Source organism: Chiroxiphia lanceolata, chromosome 15 (assembly GCF_009829145.1).
Source record: "Chiroxiphia lanceolata isolate bChiLan1 chromosome 15, bChiLan1.pri, whole genome shotgun sequence".
NCBI lineage: Eukaryota > Metazoa > Chordata > Aves > Passeriformes > Pipridae > Chiroxiphia > Chiroxiphia lanceolata.
Window position 1 is genome coordinate 1,908,493 of NC_045651.1, and position 8,179 is coordinate 1,916,671.

An 8,179-nucleotide genomic window follows, 5' to 3' on the forward strand; every position below is an offset into this window, starting at 1 on the left:
CACGGCCCCGGGACACCTGAGACTGTGTCCCACTGGAAAAGCAGTGACTGGATGTCAGTGTATCCCGAGACTCACCGGTTCCCAGGCAGAGGCTGTACCTGCCCAGGTCTGTGTCTGGCCCCAGGAAGGCTCAGCCAGGAGGTTCAGTGTCACTGCAGTGACCCATCACCAGCCCCCAGAAGTGCAGCCTGGGGGTTGCTGCTGTCCCCATGCAGGAGCTGGGTCCCAGTCCAGGCTCTGGGGCTGGGTCAGCCCTCATGGGACAGCATTAGCATCAGTTCTGGCTTTCCTCACCCTGGTGTTACCTGTCCCACACTGCTTGGGAGTGGCCAGAAGAGCTGTCTTGGTCCTTGTCCCAGCTGGGGAACTCTGGGGCTCTGCTCGGCCCCTTGGCAGGAGCTGGAAGTTACATCATCTGGAATTGTTTTCCTGATGAAAGATGTTTCCTCATTCACAGTGTCCTCATTACACCATTTGTGTGTCACAGAGAAGCCTCCAATCCCTCTTTTCCTCTGTGCCACAGCCCCTTTTCCTCTGTCAGAGGGCTGAAACACCATCCTCCCCCCTGGCAGCCCTGGCAGCAGGTTCAGCCCTTGGGACAAACAGCCAGAGGAGAGGAGAAGAGGCAGCTCCTCAACCTGTGTTGGTGGAGCCAGTGACAGGGGACAATGTGTCCTTTCCTCAGGGGAGGTGTGTGAGAGAAGAGTGGTGACACAGCAGAGGCAAGAGAGGTGATAATGGTACATCACAGCTGGCTGAACATCTGGAGGTGTTGGCACCAGAGGAGACGGGCAGAGACTGCAGCATCTCTGTGCACGGGGATGGGAAGACCTGAGGTCACCCTCACTGAGGTCATCCTCACTGAGATCATCCTCACTGGGGTCATCCTCACTGGGGTCATCCTCACTGGGGTCATCCTCACTGTCCCCAGCTCTGGCTGCTGTCCCTGGGCCAAGAGCAGCTCTGCTCAGGGCATGGGGACTCGGGTGGTTGGAAGCAGCCAGGCATGTCCCAGCCAAGGAGGGAGTGATGGTGGGGTTGGCACAGTCAGCCACAGGGAGGAGGATGTTGATGTGACTCCATCACCCTGGGTAGGAGCTTGTTGAGGTGGCACAGAGGGAGCAGACAGAGAGGTGAAACCTCCTGAGCCCTGAAGGCTCCTGGTGGTATCAGACTGTGGTGGCTGTTGAGCCCTGGAGGCCCTTCTGCTGCTGGAGGGCATCTCTTTGGCCTCAGGTGGAAGCTGGACATCAAGGCCTGTCTTCAGTGCAGGGCTCAGCAGACACTCCCTGGGGAAGCAGCACAGCCCCTGGGATCACCCACAAGGATTTATGCTGCTGAACAGTCCCAGAAGTCAAAATATGGTTCCCACCTCTCCCCTTCCCACAAAAGCCAGGTCCGTGTCCCCCTTTGCTGCATCCCCAGCACAGATCCCTCTGTGCACAGGTGGGCAAGAAATGGGGCTTTACCTGTTCCTCCAGGCACTGGAAGTATTTCTGACATGGCAGATGCTCCAGCATCTCTCCTCTCACTTATTTCCAGCTCTTTTCTCACTTACTTTAAAGCTGGGTAGTGGTTGGACTTGCTGGAAACTTTTTGTCTCAACAATAAACATAATTTATATTACCTTTGGGAGGGGGCATTTTCTGTTTTGATTTTTTTTTCCTTTCTGTTTTCCAGAGGTGATGGTGCAGTTATCAGCTTTCCTACTCCTGAGTTACAGGAGATAAGAGCTGTCATTTCCATTGAAAATCAGAGTCCCACCCTGCTTTGCATGTCAACATAGGGCTTAGTTTGTAATGTGTACATCCCTAATTAGCACCCCCTGAAGAGATAATCACCTTCCAAGGATTTCTTCTAATTAAGACATTCTCCTCTGTGAGGATGGTGAGGCCCTGGCACAGGTTGCCCAGAGAAGCTGTGGCTGCCCCTGGATCCCTGGAAGTGTCCAAGGCCAGGTTGGACGGGGCTTGGAGCAACCTGTGGAAGGTGTCCCTGCCCATGGCAGGGGGTGGGACTGGATGGGCTTTAAGGTCTCTTCCCACCCCAACCATTCCATAACCTCTTCAAACAGCATCTGTAGGTTGTGGCCACCCACACCACGTGTCTGAAGCTGAAGAACCCCCTACAACCATCACAGGATCTGCCCTGTGGCCCCCAGACAGGCTGCACCTGCCTCTCCGGGACACACACAAGTGTCACCCACCCGGGGTGAAGCAGGGGAGTTGTCACAGCTTTTGTGGCTGTGCCATTTGGGATCAGGAGCAGCTGGGATCGAGACAAAACCTTTAATCGGAGAAACGGGAGCTTTCGTGGCAGCTCCCACCAAAGGACAAACACAGCAGGGAACCAGTGTGTTTAGAAAGAAAAGATTAAAACAGTCTAAATATTAATAAAGAGGGAGATAAAATGGGTAATTATTGCTGGCACTCATTGATTTGCAGCCGCTGGGGACTTGTAAAGGTCTGATTTATGTCACGTTGTGCCGTGGCCCAGATCCATCACTTCTGGGAACCCACTGCTGTGCTTGTTGCTCAGGTATTTCAGGCTGTCAAACTAAAAGCAAATAAAACTGGTGGTGCTGCTGGGGCTCCAGTGGCCTCACATTTGTCCTGTGCTCTGATCCTTCCAGTCCAGCAGCTGCCAGCAGCTCCCTCCTACACGAACATCTCTGGAAAGATGTAGTACTGAAGTTCCAGCCTTCAAAATTTCTTCCCTGTATTTCATTTGCAAATAGATATTTAGATATAATCTTTTGGAATACAGGAAAGAAATTACTGTAAGGCTTAGAATAGCAAATTAAATCATACAAGCAAGTGACAATATGCTGCCAGGTTTCTCCTCCAGAAGGACATCAAGGGTTAGATCTCAACTCTGCTCCTCATTGCTTTCTCCTGCACAATAAAACATCATTTTTACAGATTCTCCTTGTTTCTCTTTGTCCAGCTCTCAGCTCATAGAATTTGTTCTTCCCAGCACAGGGCTTTATAAAACACATCAGGGTCTGTGAGCAGCAGAGCTGTGCATGTCATTACCATAACATTATTCCTCTCTATTCAAACACTGAGCCTGTCCCGATTTACTTCACTTAAAACTTTCTTTCCCTCCTTAATAATAATCCTTTTATGAACACAGAGCAACAATAACTCTCCTTATCATCCCCTCTGCACAGGGCAGCTCCTGGAGAACCCCAAGCAGGAGCTGCAGAGGCTTTGCTTTGCTCAAAGCCAGGTTTGGGAAGCTTTCAGGAGCTGCTGCACCACTTATTAACTCTGCCCTGATCAGGGACTGCCTGCACCCCCTTTTATTTCCCTTCTAATTAGGGTGTTGCACCTTCATCACCCTCCCAGAGGCCCGTGGCTCCCCGGAGGGTTTAGTGGGGGCAGTTGAAGGTGTCTCTGCTCATGATGCCGCAGGGTTGCCTAAAATTGTGCAAAATTGAGGGAAGCACCGAAAAATTGTGCAGACCCGAGGGAGGCACCCAGAGCATCCGCAGAGGCTGGAGGGGAGGGAGCTGCAGCATCCCTCGGAGGGAGCCGGCTGAGCCCCCCGGCACCTCTGCGCTGGGGGAGGGTGGTCGCAGCCCCTCTGCTGGGAGGGCCGGGGGTCAGCACCCCGCTGCCCCTCGGGCGGTGCGGGCCGGGCCGGGGAGCGCGGTGCAGCCCAGCGCGGAGCAGCAGTGGGCTCCAGTGGTGGAGGAAGCCAACTGCACACGGCAGGAACCGCGCGGGGACGGGGCTGCTCCTGCCCCGCCAGCCCCGGGGGGATGATGTGCCCGGTTTGGGGCTCCCCGGTGTGAAAGAGGCATCGCTGGAGGGGCCTGTGAGGACACACAGAGAAGCTTTCACTGTGGTGAAGGATGAGCAGCTCAGCCCAAAGGGGACCAGGCTGTGGGAGGCTGGACCAGGTGGCAGGTGGAGGTCACCTTCAGCCAGTGTCACCTTCTGATTTCACGGAGAGGATGAGCACAGGGAGAGCCAGCCCCCCGAGAGAAGGTCCCTCCATCTCCTGCAGATCTGGGTGTTTGCTGTTTGGTGTGAGGGGGAATCATCTCCTTCATGTGGAGGAAGGTCCCTGGGAGTCTCCCAAATTTGAGGAGAGGGAAGGTTCTGGGCCACCTTGTGCAGCTGCACCTGTACCCAGCTCCTCACACACCTATTGCAGAGAGAGGGATTATTTGAAGGGACCCACAGGGGTCATCGAGTCCAACCCCTGGCCCTGCACAGGACACCCAACAACCTTATCATGTGCTGACAGTGTTGTCCAAATGCTCCTTAAGCTCTGGCAGGTTTGGGGCTTTGACCACTGCCCTGGGGAGCCTGTTCCAGTGGAGGGAAAACCCCCTGATCCTGGTGCAAGGGCACAGCTGGTGAGAAGCAGCCGTGCCTTCCCTTGCTCCACCTCCATTTCCAGCTGTTCTCCTGCTGAGGACGGTGCTCTGATGTGGAGCTGAGCCTGGAAGAGCCCATCCCTCCTCAGGGTCCCTCCTGTGTTTAGGCCTCTGTGACACTTGGACACCCTTTCCCACCCCATGGATGAGCTGTAGAGCAGAGCTTGGACCAAGTCCTGCTTCCATGAGGAGTCCACAGGATATTAAAAACCCTAAAAACCATAATGAGGCCAAACCTTGCTGTGTTGTCAGTGGGGCTCATTTTGAACTCTTCTCCTTTTGATGCTGTTTTTAAAGTTAAGGAACCACAGAATGGTCTGGGTTGGACCTAAAAGATCATTCGGTTCCAGCCCTGCCATGCAACCTTCCACTGGACCAGGTTGCTCCAAGCCCCGTCCAACCTGGCCTTGGACACTTCCAGGGATCCAGGGGCAGCCACAGCTTCTCTGGGCAACCTGTGCCAGGGCCTCCCCACCCTCACAGCCAAGAATTCCATCCCAGTATCCCATCTAACCCTGCCCTCTGGCAGTTGGAAGCCATTCCCCTTGTCCTGTCCCTGCTTTGTCCCAAGTCCCTCTCCAGCTCTCCTGGAGCCCCTTTAGGCCCTGCAAGGGGCTCTCAGGTCTCCCTGGAGCCTTCTCTTCTCCAAGCTGAACACCCCCAGCTCTCCCAGCCTGCCTCTAGAGCAGAGGATGATTATTAGATATGAAAAAGTCTCCTCCCTCTCATTTTCAGCTGCCCTACACTCCCTGCTGTGTTATGGCACAGCTCATGGTTCCCACCCAACACCAAACCAGCCCAAAATGCCAGAGTTTGAGGACCTCAAAATAATCTGGTGGTGTTGCTCTTTGCCATGTGATGGACAGTGAGTGTGGTGCCTCCAGCACAGCTCTGCACCCCTGAGAGCTTGGGGTGTCCCCTGTGTCTGCTCTGGAGCCTGGAGAGCCCTGAGCCACAGAGGAGCCAGGTTTTCATCCCAGAAATGGCATTTACAGCTGCTCTGGGCACTGACAGCATCACACAGGAGCTGAAGAATAGTGCTGCAATAATTGAATGTAACTGATGCACTTTCTGAGCTTTAAATGAAAAGATTCACATGCATCCTAGAACCCGAGGGGGGAGGAATTTTATGTCCATAGGCACCACATTGCCCATGGAGGTCCTGAAGCACCTGCATGGTGGGAACCTGCTGGGGTGTGAACAGGAAACGGGAGGAGACGTGTTGTTTTTAGCACCAGATCTTATTTTCCTGCCTGTGCTCCTGGCAAGTCTCACTTGACCCCATTTGTCTTTTTTCTTTGCAGCACTGCTTTGTCCATCTCCCTGCACTGCTGGTTTGCAGCCCAGTGATGCTTCTGCAGCCCTGCGGCATCCTCCTGCCAGCTGAGAACGTTCCAATGGCTGGGGGTCACAGGCCTGGTCTGTAGGGATTTATTCCTTAAGTCTAGTCATGATTAAAGCAGCAGCTCCCCCAGCTCCTCTCCTGGGCTGTGCAGGTCTGTCACCAGTGCTGTGTCTGTGCAGCCAGACTGGGCACAGTGCTGAGGGGTCACAGCTCCTGTGTCGGTGACGGTGACTTCTCCTCCCAGCCTTTCCTGGGGTGGCTGAGCAAACTGGTGCTCAAAATCCCACCTGGTCCCTGCCTTTGGGGAGAAAAAGGAGTAGTTTGGGGCTGCAGCAGCCTGAAGGGGAACCCTCCAGCTGGGATGTGGGGATGGGGTCAGCACATGGGTGCTGGTGTTGGGGGAATTCACCTCCTGTTACATCAGTGCACACAGGGCACTCAGTGAGGTTGGCTTGTTCTCCAGACGGATTGGGAGGCGATGGGAGAAGGATACACCATGCAGGGCTCCTCAGGGAACCCCCCCAGTTCTGGGGTGTGATGCACCATCACAGTGCCCTCGTGATGCCTCAGTGTGGTTCTTCTGCTCCGCTCCATCCCTGAAAAGGGAAAGGATTAAAAAAAAATAAAGGAGGTGGAAGGATAAGCCTCCCCCCAGAAGGAAGTAGCCTTCCCACCCCCACCCCCCAGAGCAGGGCACGGGCTGGGAGACATCCGCTGCTCCATCTGCAGCTCCGGGAGCATCCCTCGGAGAGCCCGGGGCTGGCTGTGCTCGGCTCGGGAGGAAGCAACAGCACAAAGCAGGGAAATGACTTGGCAAAGGTCACCTGGAGCTGGGATGGAGCCCAGGAATAGCACTGGCTCTCCTGCCACCCCCCTGAACTGTCCCTTCCTCCGGGAGTGCTGAGCGGTGGCACAAACCCGGCCGGGCCGGTGGCACTGGGAGAGGGGGGTTTGGTTTTGCTGCTTGTTGGGGCATTAAAATTCACCATAATAAAGACAAATGATGAAAGCAGGGAAGCAGGTGATGGGGAACCTCAGCTGGGAAAATCAGAGCGGTGAGGGGAGCTGGGAGGGATGGGAATAGGATGGTGATACCGGGGGTGCTCATCAAGGCTGGAAAAGCAGGAGGAGAGGACAAGATGGGCACAGGGCACCAATGGCAGCCACAGGGCTGCTGGAGGCTGCCTGGAAGATGTGGGGGCCACAAAGATGATGTGGCTGTTGGGGCTCCAACCACACCACGAGGATGCTCTGCAGTCCATAACAGCAAAGGGAAATTCCACGTGACCTTCCCTGTCCCAAATGCCTTCAATCACCTTGAGGCCAAAGGAAACCCAGCTTGGGGTACTGGGGCTCTGCAGCCCCTGCTTAGGAGGAATACATGGAACAACTTCAGGCTGTGCACAGCTGGCCAGATGTGGTGGTATGGGTGGAACAGCTGTGCAGCCTCACACTGGCTGCTCCAAGGGGGGCTGGGGGTAAGGGGCTGAAATAAGGCCAAGAAGGGATTTGGTGGTGTAGGATCAGTGATGGGTGAGGAGTGACACTGGGGAAATCAGTGCTGAGCCAGGCTGGGATGGAGCATGTGCCAAGACAGGACTGGCCAGGACAGACTGATGCAGGGGATGGGAGAGGCCTGACAGGACACAGCTCATGTCTGCCAGCGCCTCCCTCCTTCCCTCGTGCCCTCCTGCCTGTGTTTGTTGTGGCCACACTCCCAGTGATTCATCAGCTCAATTTGGTGTGTCCAGCTGAAACTGAAGCTGTGACATCATCCAAAGCTGTGTGCTGGGAAAGGTGATGTGGGCCCTCAACAGGCAGAGCAAGGAGCAGGGATTGCACTCTGGATTTGGACAGAATGAGAGCAAATCCAAGTCAGAAATGTAACAGCGTGGGGAGCAAGGCTTTGGGGCAATGCAGGAGCCTTGTCCATCACAGCTGGTACTTGCAGACCTCTTCCCAAAGCACAGGAGGTTTGTGGGAGGTCAGGGACTGTCTGCAGGAGTCACACCTTCAGTGCAGTGCGTTTTGCAGGTGGCAGCAGGCAGGTGATGGTCCCTGCAGGTTGGGAATGGAGGGCACTTCCACACCCCTCTCCCAGCTGGGCCGTGTGCTGCCCCATGAGCCCCCACCCCGCCCCAGCATTGTACCAGCCCGGTCCTCCCTTTTCCTGTAGGAGTGGTTTCCATAGGAAGGTCGGCTGGTCCAGCTCCCGGCTCCCAGCCGGCCGGACGCTGCCGGTGGCGGTTCCTCCGCTCCGGGCTGAGCATTCCAGCCTGGGGAGCACCTTGGGTTGGGAGCACCCCACTGCCTGCTGGTGATGGCAGAGAGGGGGAAAACCACCAGACTGGCTTGTGATTTCTTCTCCTTTCCAACCACTGAGCGGTGCCCGTGGGACTTGGGGATGGGAGAGGATGCCGAGGGCTCGCGGTCGCCGTGAGGAC